The sequence below is a fragment of the Heteronotia binoei genome, chromosome 19, assembly GCF_032191835.1.
Source record: "Heteronotia binoei isolate CCM8104 ecotype False Entrance Well chromosome 19, APGP_CSIRO_Hbin_v1, whole genome shotgun sequence".
Lineage (NCBI taxonomy): Eukaryota > Metazoa > Chordata > Lepidosauria > Squamata > Gekkonidae > Heteronotia > Heteronotia binoei.
This window is the reverse complement of record NC_083241.1, coordinates 12,891,026-12,916,242: the sequence shown is the minus strand read 5'-3', so window position 1 is coordinate 12,916,242 and position 25,217 is coordinate 12,891,026. Positions and strand designations below refer to the sequence as shown.

At 45.4% G+C, this 25,217-nt stretch overlaps 2 protein-coding genes across 2 annotated transcripts in view; one reads left to right on the top strand and one right to left on the bottom strand.

Moving 5' to 3' along the window:
• ASB7 (ankyrin repeat and SOCS box containing 7) overlaps window positions 1-21,130 on the bottom strand; it is a 44,802-nt gene extending 23,672 nt beyond the window's left edge. The window contains exons 1-3 of the mRNA XM_060259811.1: window positions 20,928-21,130; window positions 7,689-7,800; window positions 1,170-1,251 (exon numbers count right to left, since the gene is read on the bottom strand). The gene's annotated coding sequence lies outside the window, so the exon portion shown is untranslated. The remainder of the gene's footprint in view (window positions 1-1,169; window positions 1,252-7,688; window positions 7,801-20,927) is intronic.
• A 1,233-nt stretch (window positions 21,131-22,363) lies between these two features.
• Window positions 22,364-25,217, top strand: part of LINS1 (lines homolog 1) — a 159,830-nt gene continuing 156,976 nt past the window's right edge. Inside the window, exon 1 of the mRNA XM_060260293.1 lies at window positions 22,364-22,420. The gene's annotated coding sequence lies outside the window, so the exon portion shown is untranslated. The remainder of the gene's footprint in view (window positions 22,421-25,217) is intronic.

The following is a 25,217-nucleotide window of genomic DNA, read 5'->3' as shown; positions in this document are numbered from 1 at the left end:
CAAGAATACAGAGCATCACTGCCCCAGACAGAGCGTTCTATCAATACGCTGTGGCTAACAGCTACTGATGGACCTCTGCTCCATATGTTTATCCAATCCCCTCTTGAAGCTGGCTATGCTTGTAGCGACCACCACCTCCTGTGGCAGTGAATTCTCTTTCCTTTGAATTATAAACCTTGAAGAGAATTTCAGTGCCTGGTTTTCACAATGAAACTAGAATAAACTGTGCCATCTTTTGAGAGCCAGTATTCAAAGTTTATGGCAGGCAGGATACCAAAGATGTTTCTTCAAGCCAGAGTCTGTATGGAGATAAAGGGGAGGATGTCCAGTAGTAAGAATACAGATGTTAAGGGGAGGGGGGGAGCAAACATCTTTATGTCCCTTCTGAAGTCTTAGGGGCCTGAAGTATTTTTAAGGCCACATAATGCAACATTGAGTTTTGATACCTGCATATGGCAAGAACAGCTGGAACCACAATTCAGAGATACACGTGTGACTGTACCAGCAGGTTTCTCTCTCCTTAACTTGTGAATTTATGCAAAGGGTGAAGGGAGAAATGGTTCTTATTCTTACATTTCAACCAAAGAAGAACAGACGCTCACACGCCACAAAATGTAAGACTGTTTTCAAAAAATGAAAGCTTCAGGAATGTTTATAAATACACACTAAATTTTTTTTTTAAAAAGGTAAAGGTGGAAGCATCAGTCGTTTCCGACTCTGGAGTGACGTTGCTTTCACGTTTTCATGGCAGACTTTTTTACAGGGTGGTTTGCCATTGCCTTTCCAGCAAGCTGGGTGCTCATTTTACCACCCTCGGAAGGATGGAAAGCTGAGTCAACCTTGAGCCGGGTACCAGAACCCAGCTACTGCCAGGACTGAACTCAGGTCGTGAGGAGAGCTTAAACTGCAATACTGCAGCTTACCACTCTGCGCCACGGAGCTCTTAAATAAATAACTAGAAAGTGCTTATTTGTTATGCAAGTGGAGAAAGATATTGAGAGGAAGCACTCATTTCTCATGATGTATGTTGCATGATGGGAAAGGATTCCCTTCCCTGGAGGGAGGACTGAACAAGTGGACTTGGTGGCTTCCACTACAACAACCTGCAAATAACCTGTTCTCCTAGAATGATGGAGACTAAATCAGACTGTGTGTGTGAGAAAGATTACCTTATAGGTAGAGGTTACTTTCTGTAAGGTACATTTCCCATCTTCATTATACATAACCTTATGTGCAAGCGTAACACACCTCCTGGAAATGAATAATACAGTATTGTTAGATCAAAGCAAGCAAAACACACACAAAAGACTGAACAGTTTCACATGCACATTGATTTCAAATACCGTAATACCAGGGTGCCCAAAATAGGGACAGAACCATGGGAAGGAATTCTTACAAAATGCTACCTGAATGTAAATGAAGACAGGCAGACAGAAAAAAAGCAAAAAAACCCCACACTCAGTTCTGCATCTTTTCTCCAGTATGCACAGATGTATAAGTATTAAAGCCCAAAGGTACGGTCTCAAAACTCAAACCACAGAACGGTTATTTGGACAGGAAACTATTCCTTTCCTGTTTCACCTTTACAATTAATCTAAAAAATTTTAACAGATGATTATGCAGCGGGAAAGTCACCACTGGGATTAAAATAGAAGGCTTGCACATCCAGGTGGCCTTAGTTACAGGTTCAGAAACAAACTTCCCTTTATCATGATTATAAGCTGATATCCTAGGAGACCTACATAGCAAGGAACTGCTGCTAGATGCTCAATAGCACAGCTTGTTCTCATGGCTTTCATTATTAGTATTTCTTCTTCAAATGTGTCTTGAGGTTCACACACCTTCCACAGCACTTGTAATGAGCTAACTGACCAACAGTGGTGAGTTTTAACAGCACTTTAATATGGTTAATGTTCAAAACAGACTCCCCCCTCCCTTCTATTACTATAGATATATGTTACTTGGCTTTTCTGTTCTGTATTTTTTTCAGGGAAGGCTTTCTTTCCTTTGTCTTACCCTAGCAGAGGTGGTATTTAATTAAAACAGTGAATGGTCATTGTTTTCAGTCCTCATTTCTTAGTATTACAAAATTAAACAGAACGCTTCTAAGAACTACACTATGCTGAGAGCGAGAGGTGAGGTGGGAGACTCTTCTTCTATCCTGTATTTCCTCTTTATTTACAAAATTTAGATCCTGACTTTCTTTCCTTAAATGGGCTGCCAAGGCAGCTAACAATTAAAAACATAGATGACAAAATGCATTATAGAGCCTTAAAAATAACCGCACTCCCAAACGTATTAAAAACAGAGTTTATAAACCGAGTTAAAATACATACAAAACATAAAATACTGATTAGGAAAGGGCTCATATGAAGGCGTGATGATATTGGATTTATACCCCGCCCTCAATTCTGAATCTCACCCACCCTGTGAGGTGAGTGGGGCTAAGAGAGCTCTTCCAGAAGGAGTCCTTTCAAGGACAACTCTGCGAGAGCTATGGCTGACCCAAGGCCATTCCAGCAGCTGCAAGTGGAGGACTGAGGAATCAAATCAAGTTCTCCAAGATAAGAGTCTGCACACTTTTAAACTGTTTATTTTAAATTATTTTAAATTGTTTATTTTAATGTTTAATTTAACTGTTTTTATTGTTATTCTCTTATGTTTGCGAGCCGCCCTGAGCCTGCTTCAGCGGGAAGGGCGGGATGTAAATCAAATAAACTAAACTAAACTTAACCACTGCACCAAACTGGCTCTCCAAATGTCAAACAGGAGGGGGGAAAAGTCTTCACTCACTGGTGAACGATGGCAACAGAAAGGGACAGATCAGTCTCCCTGTGGAGATTGGTATGACCAAGAAGGCCCTCTCCCAAGTTGTCACCTAATCTCAAAAGGTTGTGGACATCTAAAGCAGAGCCTCCAAAGATGACCATAATTGGCAGGCAGGTTCATAAGGTATGTTGGTCCCAAATCATACAGGGCTCTGGAGGTCAAGACCAGCACCTTGAACTGTGCCCAGAAACAAACTAGAAGCCAGTGTGTGTGTGTGGGGGGGGGGTGCAAGACTGGAATTATAGTCCCTACAACCAACTCCAGTCAACCACTGCCTACAGTATTCTATACCAGCGGTAGCCAAACTGTGGCTCTTTCACACACATTGTGTAGCTCTTCCAGCCTCCCACTCCCTTGTTGGCTGGCTTGGAGAAGGCATTTCTCTCTTTAAATCACTTCTCCAAGCTGAGTCGACCAGTGGCTTGGAAAATGCATTTAAAGTTAAAGCTGCTTTCTTTCTACCTCTCCCTCTGCCCTCCCTCCCTCCATCTACCTCCCTTCCTCATGGCTCTCAATCATCTGACATCCATGTCTTGCGGCTCTCAAACATCTGAAATTTTATTTTATGTGGCTCTTACATTAAGCAAGTTTGGCCACCCCTGTTCTAGTCCAACTGATGTTTCCAAACACTTTTCAAGGACAGCCCCACAAAGAACGCACTGCGGCAATCTAATCTAGATGCAACCAGGGCTTGCACCACAGTGGTCAGATCCAGGAAAGGCCACAGCTGGTAAAATCCACTCTTTGCCACAGCTGCCACCTGCTAGCTCAGCAGTAGGCCTGAGTCCAAAAACACTCCTAACTTGTATTGCTTTTCACAATTACTTTGCTAGATGCGTCAGCGTATCGGTGTTGTCCACCAACACTTGGGGTCGGCTCTATTGCCATTGCGGCACTGGTGCATCTGCACAGCTATACTGCCTTTTGCCTAATCATATAGGACGCCAAGGTACAGTGTTAAGACCTGGAAATCAGGACACACTCTACCAAGAAACACTGAGATGGCATATGCCACGGATAAGGCAGTCTACCGCTTTATAGTCTTCTGACTGCAGTTAGGATGGCACTTAAAAAAAAAAAACCCAGAAGAACAGAAAACGCAGAATCTCTTTGTGGATACTAAAAAACATCTCAAGCCTTTATTTATAAGCGCCACATGACTGCTTCCCCCATACTAGCCAAATGACATTCTTCACAGGCAGCCTTCTTAAGAGTCTTCCCATAGCAATTTCAGCAAAAGGCAGGATAAGGAAGTGAAAATTACTGTGCTTGCTGTTGCTATGCACTGATGAGCAGCACTTATGCTGTTACGTTCCACAAAGGGGCTGCATTTCAAAGTGAACAAACGGCAGCGGTCAGTGCGCGACACGGCTCTCAGAAACGCGCACCCCAATGCCTGCCCTGCTACCATTTTATTATCAGTTGTCCTGTGCAAGTCACTGGGCCGCAGCTTACCAACTGTAAAATGGACATAAAGGTTTCTCCTCAATCAGGGCCAGCTCGCCCACTAGGCAAACTAGGCTATTGCCTAGGGCGCCTGGAGGGTGGGTGCGCCATTTTGGGTTCTCCCCCCTCCCCGCACCCAAGGCAATGGCTAGTTTACCTGCCGCCGCTGTCCTCACCACCTCCTCCCTCACTCTTGGGGTAAAATGTTGCCGCCATCCCCCTCCTGTGGTGGCGCGCTCTGTCCCCTCACGCTCAAAGGAGTGCTAGAATCAACCCTAACCTCTCAGCACTTGAACGAGGCTTTGCTTCTCACGAAGCCTTGTTCAGTGCTGAGAGGCCCAACCCGTGTTTAAGCAGGTAGGGCCGATTCTAGTGACACGCCAGTGAGCGTGGGGGGGGGGGGGGGCAGCAGCAGAAGGGAAGGGGGGCTGCAGCAGTGTTTTACCTGCCAATCAGCTGACTGGTGGGGGGGGACTTCCCGGGAAGCACAGCGTTTCACCTCCCCTTCCCGGGCATCCCGGAGTCTGCCCACAGAGGGGGGCGGTGGGTGATGGAACATTGAGAAACTTCATGCTAAAGATTACATTATGATGGTGATTTTTGTTCCAGATCCCTTTCTGTTAATCCAACAGAAGGTTATGCACAAGATTCAGGAATCCTGAAAACTCACTGCAGCCTAGGAAGACTCCTGCTCCACTCTTGAAACTTCCAGAAACCTAGGAAATCCCTACATGAAAACAAGCCCTCTGACATTCATAAACGGACCCTTTGGATTGCAAACACACAAACTAATCAAGAACATCTGAGGAAGCGTGCATGCACACAAAAGCTTATACCTTAAATAAAACTTTGCTGATCTGAAAGGTGCCACTAGACTCAAACTTTGTTCGAACACTGCTTAAGTTAGTTTTAAGGCTATGAAAGATCATTTGCATGTACTAGCTGCCTCGACAGCCCTATGAGTCAGAAAGGTGGGGCAAAAATCTTGTTAATAAATAACCTAAAATTTGACTGCAAAACTGCCACTTGAATAAGTGCAAACCCGCCCCCCCCAGGATTCTAAACATTCCACGACAGCAATTTGGCACAGACACATGAAGCATCTGAATACACTCAAATGTTCAGTTAAATAGAAAAATACTGAATTAAAAAATTCAACACAAGACCTATGGAAGATCTTTTTTTGTGTATGGGTTTTTTTTTGCCAGGAACTTATTTTCAAATTCCTGCAATACCAAAGAGCTCCCTTAAACCCTGCTGAGCCTCACTGAACAAAAACAATATTTGACTCTTTGGCGACAATAGCATCAACACAGCCCAATGCACATCCAAGAGTTCTATGACTGTAAGAAAATACTAACCATGGGGAATAATTAATTTTCATGGACCTGCATAACGAGCATGTAGAAACTGATGCACAAGAAGGGGGGGGGGGGATCCACATCCAGCTAGAAGCTATTGTAATGAGTTCACTTGGTCCAAGATGCCTGGCATTCTTTTCTTATCTTGAAACCCAACTCACTATGGTTGTTTCTAGAGATCTGCAAGCCCTGGTTCCCCTAGGTTGGGGGGAAAAATCATATTACCTGAGTGTAAATTGTCAAATACATATACTCATTCCAAGCACTCTGAACTCTCTAAACTAGCTAACTGCTATCACATACTAGAGAATCCCTCTGGCTAGAAAAGCAAAGGTGGTGGTGGGGAACTCACTAAACCAGTGGCTCCCAACCTTTTTGGTACCAGGAACCGGTTTCCTGCAAAACAATTTTTCCAGGGACCGGAGAGGGGGGGCAGTGCTGGAGCTTTTGCCACCTCAGGCCACCCCTCCCCACCCATGCTGCTGCCCCCCTGAGGATCTGTAATTGGAGGGGGAGCCAGGAGCTGCTTCTGCTGCCTCCCTGCTAGGTGGTGAGGGGCAAAAGCAGCTGATCTGCCTCCCCCTTCCATTTAAGGACCCCTGTGGATCAGACGGGGGTCTTTAAATGAGAGGTAGAGGAAGGTCATTGCCACGCTGCCCCTTCCGCCAGCCCTGGACGGGGTGGATGAAAGAGGAAGTGTGGCCTCGCTCTGAGGCTGGCTCCTCTGCAAGGGGAGGCAGCTTCAGAGGGAGGCCATGCTGCCTCTTTAGTACGCCAAGGTCCCGGGCAGGCAAAAGGAACACTGCGGCCTCGTTGCTATCAGGCTGCGAACCAGTTCCAATCCCTGACCTGGTGATTGGGGACCTCTGCTCTAAACTAACTAACTGCCATCACATACTAGAGAATCCCTCTGACTAAAAAGCAAAGGCGGGGGGGGGGGGGATAAAAGCTAGCTCCCCTTTCCTTCCATAGCTCATCCTCTACTTCCTCCTTTCTGAGCCTACTTAAAATCAAGTCCTAGTGTGTCCAATGATGCTTACTCTCAGGTAAATCTCCTTCACGTAGCTAGTTGGCTTCATAGCTTGGAAAAACCCCCAAGGAAAGCAAAAGTGTCTTGCCAAGATGAAAAACAAGCCATGATCACACAGATAGAACATTTTTTTTTTAAGCTGACAGCTTGAAATTTGCCAACAGATGAGCTTTGGTGTAAATGAAGCTCTCTGTATAAAATGAGTGAGGATAATGTGTGCAGCAGAGCTTGAATTTAAGATGCATCTCCAGCTAGCTATACAAAGTTTATTACATGCACAAACAAAGGATGTGCAGTGTAGAAAATCTGACACCAGGCTGCAATTCTACACACAGTACACCTGAAAATTAAGTCTCATTTGGCTCAGTGGAGCTTCATTTTAAAGAAATGTGCGCAAGATCAGGCTCAAAAACTACCCTCCCTGAACAGAACCATTTCACAAGTAAGTTAGGCCAAATCATTGTCGGCATATAATAACATGGAGTTTGGTCTGTTTGCCATGCTGGGCAGATGGAAATTGCGACGGGATAAAGTTTGCACCATGGAATTTATATAAAGTCAAATAAGAGCACAAGGATGCATCCTTGCATCACACCTCTCCTAACTAGAAACGTGGGGGACAGATGTCCTTGTGGGCTACATCTCACTGACAAACAATTTTTCTCATGTAGTGTGCTTATAAGGACAAGCAGTCTGTGGTCTATTGTGAAAGCTTCTAGTTTCCGCCATACTCTGTCACATGGGATACTATCAAATATCATCTTATAATCAACAAAGGCTGCATAAAGTGCCCCATATGGCCTGGTAGTCTATTTCTCCACCAGACAATGCAGAAGCAAGCAATGATCCGGGACAGATCGTTTAAAAAGGCCAGCCCGGTATTCTCAAACAACCTGTCAATATGCAGAAAGCAAACACCTCATGGCATAAGCAACGTGACACTTCAGCCGACAGCAGCAATTTGGCTAACAAAAACTCACAAACTAGTGAGAGCGCAGAAGATGAGGACTGCAGATTGTCACCTGTATTCAGAATTCTGTTACATCGTTGCCTCTTGAGCCGTGTTTCATCCACGTTCCCTCTGAAGCAGCATGAGCCTGGCACCATGAGGAGCAGGAACCAGGCTTGCAACCACTGCAAAACAACAACAAAAAAAAGGAATGGGGAATTAACCGCGTTGCTAATCTGGCATGCCATGATTAACCAGCATTAAGGTTCGGTAAGGCTGAAAGGGGAAAACAAGCCACAGTTCTCAGCTTTTTGGACTTAGGACTCAACCGTAACCTTAAAGCTCTGCTGCAACTTGCAATTCTTCTGCAACAAAAACACACTCACAACTGGACCAGCACAGGATACGAGAAAGTGCGTCTTTGTTCTGAAATGTCTGAGAAACAGAAGGACTAAATCCTCCACACCAGTGGTCCCCAGCCTTTTTGGCATCAGGGAAAGGTTTTGTGGAAGACAATTTTTCCACGGACAGGGGGGGGGAGGGTGGCAGGGTTGATGGTTTCGGGATGATACAATTGTGCACTTTATTTTGGTGTGTGGGTTAATTGTGCGGACTCTTATCTGGGAGAACCAGATTTGATTTCCCACTCCTCCACTTGCAGCTGCTGGAATAGCTTTGGGTCAGCCATAGCTTTCACAGGAGTTGTCCTTGAAAGGGCAGCTTCTGGGGAGAGCTCTCTCAGTTCCACCCACCTCACAAGGTGTCTGTTGTGGGGGAGGAAGATAAAGGAGATTGTGAGCTGCTCTGAGACTCTGACATTCAGAGTGGAGGGCAGGATATAAATCCAATGTCGTCGTCATCTTATTATTACTACATTGTAATATATAATGAAATAATTATACAACTCATGGCCCGGTTGTTTACAGGCCACGGACAGTCCATGGACCGGGGGGTGGGGATCCCTGCTCTACACTATTCAGTGAAGATCTCCTTTACAAGCCCTGTTGCCTTCAGAGGGGAGGCAGCTGACAACCAGAGATGGAGGTTTTCCAGCGGCACTTTGCCTGTGGAATACCTTGCCCCATGAGGTTCACCTCACCTCACTCCAACCCTACTTTCTTATGGGGGTTAGGCCCAAATACCTTCCTTCCTTTATTTGTTAGCTTCTTTGACCAATGGTCTTAAGCTCAGCATAATAAACAGGACACTGAATAAAACTGCAAACAAAGGCAAATTTACAGAAACAAAATTCCACAACAGTTTAAAAATCAAGTTAAAATCAAAAATTCTTTTTACCAAGACTTTTAATTAAGGGGCTGGCCTCCAACATCCTTTTAATAGCCTGTTTTTAGCTGAACTGCTTGAGTGACTTATGCTGCTCAGAGTTTTACACGGCTTGTACGCTAAGAAAGGTTGAAGGGGAAGAACCAACATGAGATGGCTTGACTCAGTCAAGGGCGCCGCGGCCCTTAGTTTGCAAAACCTAAGCAAAGCTGTCAAGAAGAAGAAGACTGCAGATTTATACCCCGCCCTTCTCTCTGAATCAGAGACTCAGAGCGGCTTACAATCTCCTACTTCTTCTCCCCCCACAACAGACATCCTGTGAGGTGGGTGGGGCTGAGAGGGCTCTCACAGCAGCTGCCCTTTCGAGGACAACTCCTGCGATAGCTATGGCTGACCCAAGGCCATTCCAGCATTTGTAAGTGGAGGAGTGGGGAATCAAACCCGGATCTCCCAGATGACAGTCTGCACACTTAGCCACTACACCAAACTGGCAATGACAGGTCATTCATCCACAGGGTCACCATGAGCCAAGAGCGACTTGACGGCACACAACACTCAATACATCCTCCAGTTGATAGATTCAGATGGGTAGCGGTTGTCAAGAGTCGCTCCATCTTTGTTCCTCTTGCCATATGTATCCAGTTGGCTAACAATGCTAATGCTGTGCTTGGTATGCTGGCTATTGCTTTGAAGCATCCCCACCACTTATCTAGAGGGAGGGTGGCATGTCTGGGAATTTGTATGTTACTATGCAACCAAGGTCAAGGAAGCTGGTGGAGAAGTAGCCGAGGGGTAGATAACAGACACCTGGGGTGTTGATAGAGTAGGAGGGAACCCGCACAAAATACCCACTGCAGCTTGGCGTGCTTAGCTTGAACTGTAACGGTCAGGGCAAGGGGTTATAAGACCTGGGAACTGGCGGGAGAGCCAGTTCCGACAACGTCTGTATCTGCCTATGATGCTGGAATAAAGATCTTGAACTTTACTTGTCTTTTCCTTGCCTCTGGGTCTGACAGCTGTGCTGGTCTGAAGCCACAGAACAAAGTTTGAGTCCAGGGGCACCTTTAAAACCAACAAAGCTTTCTTCTGTGTATAAGCTTTTGAGTGCCTGAGTTTTTAATTATCAACTAGGTTTGTCTGTTTGTTTTGGTTATGTTTAATTTTTGCAGGCCACCACAAGCAGGTTTGCTATAGGGGTGGCAAAGAAAAAAAATTCAGATAAATAAAACAGGAGAAGATATGCACATGACTGGATGACAGTCGTCCTCGTCAGTGTTCTAAGTGCATGCAACTCAAGAGGCGAATGGGATTGTGCCCCCTGGTCCTACCCATGGATATCTGCACATACAAACACATGCAGGTATGCAGGTGGGCTTTGTATGTGCAACAGGAAATGCTGCCCCCCCTCAAAAAAAAAGTAGAGTCCTGATCCATACACAAACCCCACAATAAACCTATATGCATATAAGGCTTATTAGACATTTACACAGTATGTGCTAGGCCAGGGGTGGCCAAACTGCGGCTGGGGAGCCACATGTGGCTCTTTTACATGTATTGTGTGGCTCTCAAAGCCCCCACTGACCCATTGGCCAGCTTGGAGAAGGCATTTCTCTTTAAATGGACTCTATTTAATGGACTTTAAATGGACTAGAAGTTTGGAGAATGCATTTAAAGTTAAAGTTGCCTTCTTTCCACCTCTCCCTCCCCATCTACTGCTTTCCTCTCTCCCTCCCTCCTTCCCTTCCTGTCTTGCAGCTCTCAAACATCTGACATTTATTCTGCGTCTCTCTTACATTATGCAAATTTGGCCACCCTTGTGCTAGGCTGAGGAGAAGGATCGCTGTAAGCTCACAGACCGTACTTGCTTTGAAAACTCAAAATGGATATATCTGAGCCTTTGGCTCATCGGGCCGAATCTTCAGGTCACACCAGAAGTGACTGGCAAATGCGATTCATTTGTTACATGCTGTGCTTTGAGTCCTTTTGTACACTGCAAGGAGGCCACAGAGGATCCACAAGCGACTTCACACAACGTGGAAGAGCGGAAAGTGTATGCACACACCATTCTTGTTGCTTCCTCATAATCTTTCGTTCTGACATTATTTTCAAACATGATCAAGAGCCAGATATTTGCAACTGTCAACTGCAAAACATTCAACTGGGGCCTAAGATACCTTGTTTTTTTGTGTTATATTTTCAAACCCACTATCTGGCTAGTTGCTTTAGAGGAGAGGAATTAAGTAGAGCACCTTCGACATCAAAGAGCTTAGCGACCAGAAAGTACTGTGGTGCTAGCCATGAGGCCTTGCGGGTTGTTATGTTGCTTTCTCCTGACTTTAGGAAACCTTGACCATGAAGAAATGGGAAAAAAGATTACTCCATCCTGACACACTGCTTTCCAGCTCTGATTCTGGCAACCTCCAAGGTTTTAATGAACACTGTTTCAGCCATAAAAAGGGACAGGAACAAGGAGGACATCCTTAAACTCAATACTCCAGAGAACAAAAGAAACAATGATGAAAACTGGGCTGGAAAATAAACAAAAAACTCCAGAAACACAGCCCTGTTAATCTGTTATTTCAAAAACAACTCAATGCCATGTGGCATCTTCTGTTAGTCTCTTTAAGTTTATTTTAACACATACACATTTCTGAACTTGTCCCTTTCACACAATTAATCTGTTCAACACGCAAGCATTGTGCTTTTTAAACACACAGTGGCATGTTGCTGCACAGGACACTTTGAATGCACACCTAAAATCTCACCCACAGCTACATTAGATAAGTATTATTATGAGTAGAACAAAGCAGCAGCTATTGCCGAGCTCTGTCTTTTTTCCATGCCAGATCACGACACTAAAACAGAGATTTAGTCATCTCCTTGAATCATAGGAATACAGAAAGGTACCTCAAGGGTCATCTAGTCCATCCTGCACAATGCAGGAAATTCACAGCTACCTTCCCCCGCCGCTCAAGAAGCAAAAAGGCATCACATCCATCAAGGTTCTGGCTATAGTCCCCATCGACCAGAAGATCCTGAGGCTACTGCACTTTGGTCACACCATGAGAAGACAAGACTCACTGGAAAAGACAACAACACTAGGGAAAGCTGAAGGCAGCAGCAGAAGAGGAAGATCCGACGTAAGATGGATTGCCCAAATAAAAGAAGCCACAACCGTCAGTTTGCAAGATCTGTGCAAGGCTTTCAATGATTGGATGTTCTGAAGGTCATTAATTCATTCCTACCCACTCATACTTCTCTTCTACCTGCAATACACTGATGACATTTTTATTGCCTGGACTCATGGTAAAGAAGCCCTGGATATATTACACCAGGCATTCAACAACTTTCACCCCACCGTCAACCTGACAATGAACCAATCTATGCAAGAAATAATTTTTCTCAGTATTACTGTAAAAATACACAATGGATGCATAGACACCACCTTATACCGGAAACCTACAGACCGACCAACATACCTACTTGCCTCCAGCTACCATCCTAAACATACCAAATGATCCACTGCATACATCCAGACTCTATGCTACAACCACACCTGCTCCAATCCTTCAGACAGAGATTCTCGCCTGAGGGATCTACAACAAACCTTTTTGGCCACATCAGGAGTGTGTGGCCTAATTTGCAAAAGAGTTCCGGCTACAAAATAAAGCCCTGAAAAGTATATGCTTGATGAAGTCATAACACAGATTAACAAAGACAAGCCCAAAAGAGACAGCAACAGAAAACCACTAGTGTTCAGATAGAGGTCTCAACTCAAAACAGTTCAATGCATCATCAGTGACTTACAACACCTACTGGATAATGACAGTTCTTTTTCACAAGTACCAGGGGGCAAGCCTTTTCGTGTGCACAGACAGCCCTCCAATCTCAAATAACTCCTCACCCACAATAATGCAACGTCAAATTTGAACATTTGAACCAGAGCTTGCAATAAACCGAGATGCCAACTTTGCGGCCACAACACCCAGACAACACAATCACAGGACCTAACAACATCACTACACTGTCCCAGGCTTATTCACATGCTCCTCTTCTAACACTGTCTATGCCATTAAATGCCAACAATGCCCTTTGATTCTCTACATAAGGTGAACAGGTCAAACCCTATGCCAAAGGATAAACAGACATAAATCTGACATCAAGAATTTTGAGAAATTTGAGAAATTTTGAGAACACTTCAACCTTCCAGAACATTCAGTGGGTGACCTCAAAGTAGCTGTCTTATTGCGAAGGAACTTCAGGAATAGACTAGAAAGAGAAATGACTGAGTTGCAAGCAGTGTTCCCTCTAAGCTGAGTTAGCGTGAGCTAGCTCAAAGATTTTTAGCTTCCAGCTCACACATTTTTGTCATAGCTCAGGAAGGATGACTCCAGAGCACACTAATTTATGCAGTACCTCACAACTTTAATGCCAGTAGCTCACAACTTTAATCCAGTAGCTCACAAAGCAGAATTTTTGCTCACGAGACTATACGGCTTAGAGGGAACTTTGGTTGCAAGTTATTACCATGCTCAGAACAACTGAATCCCCAGGACTTAACAGGCATATTGGTTTCTTATCTCACTACATATGCTGCTAACCTCATTCAGTCCTTACATCTGTATTTTCACCAATCCCCCAGAAGGACCGTATGTGCTCTTTATTTTATTTCTTATTTGGAATAAAAGAGTAGAATAGGAGATAGTAATGTAACACAATGAATAGTAGAATGTAATGTAATTTGGAATGGTAGATTGGAACGTATTTTTGTGGTCTGGGGAGATAACTCTACCCAGCCAATTGCCCCACTTTGAAAAAGATGTTCTACGGTTGCCTTTATGCTTGAGAGGTGATGGAGTACAATGGCAAGAACGTAGTGAATTACTCTCAGCATTCCACAATTAAGGATACATCTGCTCATCGACCCCCAATTCTGACATATTTATTTCCTTCACTATGTTTCCCCCTGGAATTAAACCCAAAGAAATGGTAATGATATAAACGAAGCTAGTTATTCCTGTTTGGTCCTTGAATCTGTTAAATGTCTTCATTACGCTGTATGCTAATCTACTGGTCACCCTCTATCCATATGTGTGGACCAATGCTCTCTCTAAACTCTGGAGTCTTGTGAGCAAAAATTCTACTTTGTGAGCTACTGGCATTAAAGTCGTGAGCTGCTGCATACATCAGCTTGCTCTTGGGCTATACTTCCTGAGCTAAGACAAAAATGTGTGAGCCGGAGGCTAAAAAGCTGTGAGCTAGCTCACACTAACTCAGCTTAGAGGGAACACTGGTATGGACTGGTAATTCCATTTCATTGTAACTGAAGTATGCATGCACTTGAAAGCTTATACCTTAAACTGAGCTTTGTTTGGTGTAAAGGTGCCACTGGACTCAAACGTCATGGGGTGGTGAAAAGTGCTGCCAAGTTGCAGCAAACCTCTGGCAACCACACAGGGTTTCCAAGGCAAGACATGAACAGAAATGTTGCCATTCTCTCCTCTGAGTAGCAACCCTGGGCCTCCTTGGTGGTCTCCCATCCTAGTGTTAATCATGGGCAACTTTGCTTAGCTTCTGACATCTGCCAAAACTGGCCAAGTCTGAGCCACTCAAGTCAAGGTCATTAATAAAAATTTCTTCAAATATATTAGGAGGAAACCAGCCAGGGAGGCAGTGGGGCCCTTGGATGACCCAGGGGTCAAAGGATTACTGAAGGAGGATAGGGAAATGGCTGAGCAGCTGAATGCATTTTTTGCCTCCGTCTTCACTGTGGAAGATGAGAAGTGTTTGCCTGCTCCAGAACCACTTCTATTGGAAGGGGCGTTGAAAGACCTGAGTCAGATTGAGGTCACAAGAGAGGAGGTCCTACAACGGATGGACGAATTAAAAACCAATAAGTCACCAGGTCCGGATGGCATACATCCGAGAGTTCTGAAAGAACTCAAAGTTGAACTCGTGGATCTTTTGACAAAATAAGTAATCTTTCATTGAAATCTGCCTCCGTTCCTGAGGACTGGAAGGTAGCAAATGTCACCCCCATCTTTAAAAAGGGTTCCAGAGGAGATCCGGGTAACTACAGGCCAGTCAGTCTGACTTCAATACCAGGAAAGTTGGTAGAAACCATTATCAAGGACAGAATGAGTAGGGACATTGATGAACATGAGTTACTGAGGAAGTCTCAGCATAGGTTCTGTAAGGGAAGATCTTGCCTCACTAACCTGTTACATTTCTTTGAGGGGGTGAACAAACATGTAGACAAAGGAGACCCGATAGATATTGTTCCTCATCAAAAGGCTCCTTAGTAAGCTTGAGAGTCATGGAGTAAAAGGACAGGTCCTCGTGTGGATCAAAAACTGGCTAATTAATAGGAAGCAGAGAGTGAGTATAAATGGGCAGTCTTCGCAGTGGAGGATGGTAAGCAGTGGAGTGCGGCAGGGCTCAGTACTGGGTCCCATGCTCTTTAACTTGTTCATAAATGATTTGGAGTTGAGAGTAGGAAGTGAAGTGGCCAAGTTTGCAGATGACACTAAATTGTTCAGGGTGGTAAGAACCAGAGAGGATTGTGAGGAACTCCAAAGGGATCTGTTGAGGCTGGGTGAGTGGGCGTCAACGTGGCAGATGAGGTTCAATGTGGCCAAGTGCAAAGTAATGCACATTGGGGCCAAGAATCCCAGCTACAAATACAAGTTGATGGGGTGTGAACTGACAGAGACTAATCAAGAGAGAGATCTTGGGGTCGTGGTAGATAGCTCACTGAAAATGTCAAGACAGTGTGCGATTGCAATAAAAAAGGCCAACGCCATGCTGGGAATTATTAGGAAGGGAATTGAAAACAAATCAGCCAGTATCATAATGCCCCTGTATAAATCGATGGTGCGGTCTCATTTGGAATACTGTGTGCAATTCTGGTCACCGCACCTCAAAAAGGATATTATAGCATTGGAAAAAGTACAGAAAAGGGCAACTAGAATGATTAAAGGTTTGGAACACTTTCTCTATGAAGAAAGGTTAAAACGCTTGAGGCTCTTTAGCTTGGAGAAACGTCGACTGCAGGGTGACATGATAGGGGTTTACAAGATTATGCATGGGATGGAGAAGGAAGAGAAAGAGGTACTTTTCTCCCTTTCTCACAATACAAGAACTCGTGCACATTCAATGAAATTGCTGAGCAGTCGGGTTAGAACGGATAAAAGGAGGTACTTCTTCACCCAAAGGGTGATTAACATGTGGAATTCACTGCCACAGGAGGTGGTGGCGGCTACAAGCATAGCCAGCTTCAAGAGGGGTTTAGATAAAAATATGGAGCAGAGGTCCATCAGTGACTATTAGCCACAGTGTGTTGGACTGGATGGGCCATTGGCCTAATCCAACATGGCTTCTCTTATGTTCTTAATTCATTTGTTGTTGTTCAGTCGCACAGTTGAGTCTGACTCTTTGCGACAAAGCCATGCCAGGCCCTCCTGTCTTCCACCATCCTCCAAAGTCTGCTCAAATTCATGTTAGTTACATCAAGAACGCTGTCCATTAATTCATAGGGCCTCCTTAAGATGGAAGTGACTTGATGGTGTGTGCATACCGCCCCCCCCCCCCCAAGATTGCATTGGTTCCTGAAACTATGTCCTGCCTTCAGGCACCCTGTGGCCATCCGCCCTGCTGTCTTGAAAACAGCTATTAATTGTTTTATTTTTAAGATGACTTTGACAGTGAGTGATTATGCTCAGCCAGTATAACACTTCTATCCATCCTTCCTTCCAGAAACTCTCATTGAAAGGAACAAACCTCAAACTTCTGATCAGTAGCCTTGACCTAGCTTCATTCTTTCTTTGTCGGCTTCCTTGCCCACCTCCTATATTTAGATGTCGAGCTCCTTGGTGCTCTTTCCTCTAATGCTTCATAAACTCCTATGCAATTGCATACGAAATTCTGCAGGAGTTTGCTCTGCCTTCCCCAGCAGACTTTCAAGAACTTGATGGGGAAGGAGTTCAATCGGGGTCATGTTGTAGAAAAATAAGTGGCAGAGCTCATTAGCATAACTCATTAGCATATGCCCCCCCCAGCCAAAAGCAACCATGCGAGCCCCAGGTGAGCGAGGGCTGCTTGGGCTGGCTAGAGATCCAGCCAACTCAAGCAGGCCTCGCTCGCCTGGGGCTCCCCCCCCCCCGACAAAAGGCCAGCAAGCCACCCGCTGCCCAAAATCACATAAGAAGTGGAGAAAGGGTGGTGTGGGCTTCTCCAGGGGTTAATGAGGGCTGTTGGGGGCATGGCAAAGCCCCTGGTGGCTGGCTGGCTGCACCTACTATTCAATGGACAAGGTAGGTGGGGACGAAGAGGGGGAACCCTCAAAAAGGTTCAGCAGCTGTGCTCCTGTGAGCGCCTGCTGAATTTGAGGGTTGTATCCTGCACAAAATTCCTGCTTGCACTACAGCACTTTTCTACAAGTAGAAATGCAAGAAAAAGACTACAGTAGCTGCTTGCGCGATCAAACTTATTGTGACCCTGCTTGCACAACATATTTTGGGGCACTATAATATATAGGGAGGGAAGCGCTAGGCCTTGTACAAAAAATGTTTACATTTCTGCTTGTGCTTTGCTGAATCCAAGTCAGAATCTGAAGTATTGTCTGAGATACTTTACAGGTGCTAAGGATATATTTGCACAGTAAAAGGAGTGGAAAGGAAGCAATCAAAGATAGAGCTCAATCACTACATCTGCTACTAAAATCTATGAGATTTTTTTTTATTTCAGCCCCCCCCCCCGAAAAAAAAAATCTGATAGGAAGAAAGAATTTGGGATGTAAAGTTTGACAACATGGGGACTAAGATAATGAGGACAAAATGAAAAGGGAAAACTGGAGGGAGTCTCACATAACTCAGAAATACAAACTGTACAGCTGATATTAAAGATGGGGAAGGACAACCGTCACACAGGAGATTAGAGGAAATAAAATAGAGCGTACAGAAGAGAAAACAGAAATATCAGGAATCTGGACAACAGCTTCTTTTTCAGCACAGCAAAGACAGAGGAGGTGGGAGGAACTCACTGCACAGCACATAGTAGGGTGTGGGTGTCCTTTCATTGTCCACATGAGAATGTGATAAAATGGTTCAGGAAGGCTCATTCTCTAGTGGAGAAATGACAGCATGACGACAAGGTCAGGATTGCTCATTCCAGAGTGGCAGAATCTGAAAGGGATGATGGGAACACCTGCACACAGACACACCTCATCCCTTTTCAGCTACAGCCGTAAAACTTTGGGCTGCATTTGCTCCCCTTTGCTGGACAGCACTCCTATTGCATTCAACCTGTGCTGGAGACGTTGCACTGGTTGCCAGTGGCATTCCGAACTCGCTTCAAGGTGCTGGTTATGACCTTTAAAGCCCTATATGACCTGGGACCTGTCTACCTTGGGACCGCCTTTCCCTACATGAGCCTCAGAGAGCACTACAATCATGCTCTCCCTGAAAACACCAGGGCCCTGCAGGACTTGCTACAATTCCGCAGGGCCTGCAAGATAGAACTGTTTAAACAGGCCTTTAACATCTTAACAGAGGTGTCTAGTACTTCACCACCCCACAGCTTTAATATCTTAACCCGACCCAAAGAGAAATGTAAGGCGCTCAATAACATCCAATAACATCACAGTAACAGCGCTAATCAAGAATCAATAATAATGCCATCTAGGGATTAAAACTGTATACGTTTGAAACGTTTGAGTAACTTATTGTGATTTTATCGTAACAGTTCATTTGATGCTGTTTTAATTGTTGTGAGCCGCCTTGAGCCCGCCAGGGGAAGACGGGATACAAATACAATATAATAAATAAATAAATATATTGATGGCAGAAACAAAATAAAGGCAGATCGAGTGGAATCCTCCTCCCATTTGAAAATAGGTTTTCTTCAATACTCGCTCCTTTCTAAGAGTTTTGTGATAGGAAGGAATCAATGAGGGAGAGCACACATCTCCCCCCCACCCCTCGCAACCTCTCCTCACACCCCAGATCTACTCAGGCCAACCAACAGATTACTTCCTAATCTAACTCCGTATTTTTCTCTTACAAAAAACTTGTTTTTCCCTCTCTTCTCCCCAACCAGGTGTTTATTTTAATGGGACTCTGCTTAACTGCCCCACATCCAGACTCAAGGGGAAGACTGGGGAGTGGCTAAATAGCACCCTGTCCACCCCGCTATCCATCCCCATTAAAACATTCCAGACTCCCAGAATGAGCCAACCTCACTCCTTTTCCCATCTTCCACCCCAAGTTCTATCTCATCCACTTCCCTAAAATGAGTCATGTCCACACCCCCTCTCCCAGTCAGAGTAGTTATCTTTAAAAGACTAACAATATTTTATTCTCCTAACAGCATTGATGAACTAGAGGCTGCTTCAGATGACTAAGAAGTGGACTGTCTGGTCTCCCAGCTTATGCTGGTATAAATTTTTGTTAGTCTTTGAAACACCACAAGACTTCCATTTTTGTTGCTGCAACAATGGCTCAAATCCACAAAACCTCATGCTGAAACATATTAGTCATTAAGGTGCCACAATTATTTTACTACAAACCTATCACTAGTATCTCTGCCCCCTTACACAGAACTGTCTTCTTTTTTTTTTTTTTGCTGTGATCTCCTTTGGCTCTTATGGTTGTCACATATGTGGCTGACAGGTCACAACCAACTGGTAGGGTTTTCAAGGCAAGAGATGAGTAGAGGTGGTTTGCCATTGCCTGCCTCTGCATAGCAACCCTTGGTTTCTTTGGTGGTCTCTCATCTGAGTACTAACTAGATCGGAAAGCGGATCAACCTGGCAGAATCCAGTATCTAGATTAAAATATCAGAAAACATCAAAGAATCCCAGGGGAAGGAGTCTGTTGCAGTTCAAGACAACAAGCAATGGGCAAACTGAAAGACTTAACAGCAGCAGAAGCTTTCATCTGTTGAAGGTCCACGAAACTGCCATAATGATGACACCATACAACACAACTTACTAGTTAGCATGTAGCAATGAAAGCAGAACAGTTTACTCCTGAATAAAGAGATGAGTACAATCTTGGAAAAGGGTGTCAAACATGCGGCCCGGGGGCCGAATCAGGCCGCTGAGCAACTGGGTGTCATCTGCTTCCTTCTCCCTCTTTCTTGCTTCCTTCTGCATAACAGCTTGCTTTGCAAGGCTTGCTCAACTGCACAGGAGCTACAGAGCAAAACCTCTAAGGAAGGAAAATATATTTTTAAAAGAACTTAGAACAGGCTTAAGACGTTAGCACTCATTGGTCTTAAAGGTGCTTTCTTTGTATCTGTCCCATGGGATCCAGGCAATTGGGCAAAGGAAGCTCCGGCTCTTTCCTTCCTTCCCCAGGGGACCAGGAGGGGGAGAAGCCTTAACCAATAGGCTTGGCTCGGTAGGTCTGCTGTGCAATTGAGAGAGCCTGGCAAAGCAAGCTCTGCTTCCCCCCCCCCCCCCTAGCGAGGGGCCTCAGTCAACAGAAAGAAGAGAGGCTTGGCTCAGTAGCTTTGCTGTGGGATTGAGAAAACCTGGCAAAGAAAGCTGTCTCCCCCCCCACTTCCACCCCAAGGAAGGAGCCTCAGCCAATGGAGAAAACAGAGGTTTTGTTCTGTAGCTCGTGCGTGATTGAGCGAGCCTTGCAAAGCAAACTGTTATTGCAGAAGGAAGCAAGAGAGAGGGAGAAGGAAGTGGATGACAGTCACCCCTTCGGGCTCAGGGTAGCTGATTCAGCCTGCATGTTTTACAACCCTGGCTTGGAGGGAACAGTGTAAGTTATTTAAGCTGATAAAAATAGTCTGATTTAAAAAAAAAATCGGGAAAAAGTGATTACTTCGGTCACTTCTACCCCCCCCCCCCAGCATCCCATACTGAAGCCCCCTCCCTCCCTCTCTCAGCCTGGGTCCCACCAGAATCCGTGTCTTGGGATGCCCCCCCCCCGCAGCAGTGGCTTCCCCCTCCCCCCCCCCGCTGGTCCTGCTGTGGGGGAGGGGTCGCCTAAGCCCCTCCTCCCCCGGCGGCCGTTACCTGTCCGTCTTTCCGCCTCTCCTCAGGGCCCTGCCCAGCCCCGCCGCCTCGCCTCAGCCGCTCCACTCCCGCTTGTCAGGGAGGAAGAAGGGGGGAGGGAGGGAGCCGCAGCCACGGCGGGGAAGGGAAAGAGGGGGAGGCTGGACGACACTTTGCACTGACTGACTGACTGAAGAGGAGCCTCCTCACTCCGGGGTCACCAGGCAGGGGCTGACCCCGGCGCTCGGCCAATCCGCGGCCGCGCTCGCCTCGAGCCCCCTCCCCCTGCACGCCCTCGCGCCGCAACTCACCGGCTCTCCCGATTGGACGGTGCGGGGAGAAAGGGGGAGGGGGAGACTCGAAAGCTCCGCCCACTCTCCTCTCGGCTTCGCCTCTGTCTCGGCCGGCTGCGCCTCGCCCAAAGGGGCTCAGGCTCGTCGTGGGGCAGATGAGCACTTCCGGTGGCCAATCGGCCGCGTGTAAGAGATTTGTATAGCATCACTTTCGTTCCGTTGGTGTCCTTTCCTTGAATATTTAACCCGCAACGCTTTTTGCGAAATTTCACCTAAATGTTAAAAGGTTTCTGTCTGTAATATGATTGTATGGCGATTCCCTTCTTTACATATTGCTGTTACAAAACTTCTTATCAAACTCATTGTTCTGTACTCCATTATTGCAATAGCCAATTTACATGGTAGTCCTGTTATGCCTTCATCAACTGTGATCTTGCATGCTTGATATCTTGTGAATATTTTAAAATTTGCTTTGCATTTATTTCCCGCCCCCCGCTCATTATTATCATTATTGTTGTTCCTGAAAACCTGAAAAATAAAGAATTGGGGGGGGGGATCCCTAATAGAAGTAGGTGCAGCCTTATCTTCTTCCTAAAAGACTACATAGAATATAAAGATTGTCATAATATTAGCATTTAATAATAGAATGCTATTGATATTATAAATATTACATTATATACAACTATTGTTATAATATATTGTTGAATATATATGTTGAATGTTTTTATTATTAATTTAAATTCTAGATGTATAGACTTAGCTCAACATATATTTTAACAAGCTCTAATATTTCACAAGATCTAATTGTGGCATCGACCTATAATTGTAGCGTGTGTACCGTTAGTTAGACAGGTATATATATCTGTGCGTGCGAGTAAAAACAATACACACACATAGCATGTGTACGTATTTACAATCTATATAAAATGAAATCTCTATCAAATGAAATCGAGTCGTGTTATTTATGCATGTTTGTTTCATTTAAGCTTTCACTACAGAGATGAAGCGATACCACTCCGCGTCCACAGCTTTCAATTCAATACCGGAAGCTGAGATTGGAGTCGCCGTTACCGTAGCCTTATCTCTTTGCTCCCCGTCTCGCCGGAAGTCTAGGCGGAGAGAGTGCCGCTCTATGCAGGTACCATCTCTATGGCCCGTCAAGGCATCTCAATCAGTCGGGAGGCGGAGAGCCGCCTCCTTCCTCGCTGCCGTAAAGCTCGGGTGAGGAGTTTGCGACAGAAGAGGGGAGGGGGGCTGATGGCAAGGGGGATGCTCGTCGCAGGGATGCTGCAGGCCGCGAGGCGAGGTCTGGTTGCCTAGCGACGCGTGGGGTTGATGCTGCTGGGAACTGAGTGGGTTTTGAGGTGGAGTTTCAGAGGCTCTGGACCAGGGGTGGCCGGACTTGCTTAACTTAAGAGTCACATAGAATAAACAACAGATATCTGAGAGCCGCAAGATATGAACATCAGATGTTGAAGGAAGGAAGGAAGGAAGGAAGGAGCCAAATTGATGGGGGAGAGAGAGGTGGAAAGAAAGCAACCTTAAGTTAAATGTATTCTCCAAGCTGCTGGCTTGCTTGGCCTGAAGAAATGATTTAAAGAGAGAAATGCCTTCTCCAAGCTGGTCATTGGGGTGGATGGAGCTTCAAGAGACACACAATACTTGTGAAAGAGCTGCATTATAGCTCCCAAGCCAGTTTGGCCACCCCTGCCCGAACCTATAACTAAAGGAACTGAAGCCTCAGTTTCAGAAAGAAGTATCATGTATGCTGTACCTGCTTAATCAATTATTATGTGATTAAGCCTCAAGATATGAACATCAGGAATTTGTTTCATTTAAGCTTTCACTACAGAGGTGAAGCGATACCGCTGCGTCCATCACTTTCAATCTGTTTCATTGGTTTTAAAGATTGTAAACTGTACTGGTTCATTTTATTGTGTAATCTGTTTTTATTGTTTTATGTGGTTTATTTGCTGTTGTTAGCCTCCCTGAGGAAAAGAAGAATTGCAGATATATACCCTGCCTTCTCTCTGAAACAGAGACTCAGAGCGGTTTACAATCTCCTATATCTTCTCCCCCCACAACAGATGCCCTGGGAGGTGGGTGGGACTGAGAGGGCTCTCACAGCAGCTGCCCTTTCAAGGGCAACTCCTGCCAGAGCTATGGCTGACGCAAGGCCATTCCAGCAGGTGCAAGTGGAGGAGTGGGGAATCAAACCCAATTCTCCCAGATAAGAGTCCACGCACTTAACCACTACACCAAATTGGCTCTCAGGGGAGGGTGGGATGTAAATCCGATAAAATAAATAAATAAATATTAGAGAGGAGGGAGGGAGGAAGGAAGGAAAATAGATTGAGGGGGGGGGAGGCTGAGGGAGAGAGAGGTAGGAAGAAAACAACTTTAACTTTAAATGCATTCTCCAAGTTGCTGGCTGGCTTGACTTGGAGAAGTGATTTCAAGAGACAAATGCCTTCTCCAAGCTGCCTTATGGGGCAGTGGGAGCTTTGAGAGCCACACTATGTGTGAAACAGCCACATGTGGCGCCTGAGCCACAGTTTTGCCACCCCTGCTCTGGACTGAGCAGGAATTATATCAGGGGTGGGACAAACTTGCTTAATGTAAGAGCCGCCTAGAATAAGCATCAGATGTTTGAGAGCCACAAGACCTGAATGTCAGATGTTTGAGGGCCACAAGACAAGGAATGGAGGGAGGGAGGAAGGAAGGAAGGAAGGAAAATAAATGGAGGGAGGGATGGATGGAAAGAAAGCTTTAAATGCATTCTCCAAGCTGCCAGCTGGCTAGGCTTAGAGAATGCATTTAAAGAGACAAATGCTTTCTCCAAGCCCAACCAACAGGGCAGTGGGAGCTTCAAGAGCCACACCAATTGTGTAAAAGAGCTACAAGTGGCTCCCAAGTCACAGTTTGGCCACACTTGAATTATATGGTAGAGTCCTGAGCTGGTACAACAGACTGCACTACTGCAGGTCCCTGCAAGCAGAAAGCTAGCTTGCAGGGGACAGACTGATTTATAACTTTTCTCTCTTAAGCTTTAGCTTAGAACTTTTGTGTGGGGGATTCATATGACACCCCCCCTTTCTTTAATACTCTCCATTGTTCAATCCTAGCAGCCCCCTTTCCTCCGTGGCTTCCCAGCACTGGGCGCTGCTAAACAAGCTCTTAGGAAAGGGTGCAACTTTGAATTTTCAACTCTTTTTTTTGCGCCTAGACATTCTCCGAGAAGAAGACGACTGCAGTTTATACCCCGCCCTTCTTTCTGAATCAGAGTGGCTTACAATCTCCTTTACCTTCTTCCCCCACAAAAGATGCCCTGTGAGGTGGGTGGGACTGAGAGAGCTCTCCCAGAAGCTGCCCTTTCAAAGGCAACTCCTGCCAGAGCAATGGCTGACCCAAGGCCATTCCAGCAGCTGCAAGTGGAAGAGTGGGGAATCAAACTCGGTTCTACCAGATAAGAGTCCGCACTCAACCACTACACCAAATTGACGTAGTAGGAAGGTGAAATTTCGCTAATTAATAACCAAAATATTTGTTTATTCTTTCAGCTGCAATGTATTCTTCCTAAGTGTAATTTGATTATTTAGGCTGGCATGGGTGTGGGTGCGTTCATGAACATAGTAATGGACAGGCCTTTTTTTGGAGTGGGAGCTCCTTTGCATATTAGGCCACACCCCCTGATGTAGCCAAGCCTCCAAGAGCTTGTTCTTGTTCAGTCGCACAGTCGATGGACCAAGTTACGCCAGACCCTTCAGTCTTCCACCATCCTCCTACATCTGCTCAAAATTGTGTTAGTTATATCAGTAATGCTGTCCAGCCATCTCATCTTTTGCTGTCCCCTTCTTCTTTTGCCTTCTGTCTTTCCCAGCATCAGGGTCTTCTCCAGTGAGTGCTCCCTTCTTATTTGATGGCCAAAGTATTTGAGCTTCAGCATCTGAGCTTCCAGGGAACAGTCAGGGTTGATTTCCCTTGGGACTGACTGATTTGATCTTCTTGCAGTCCAAGG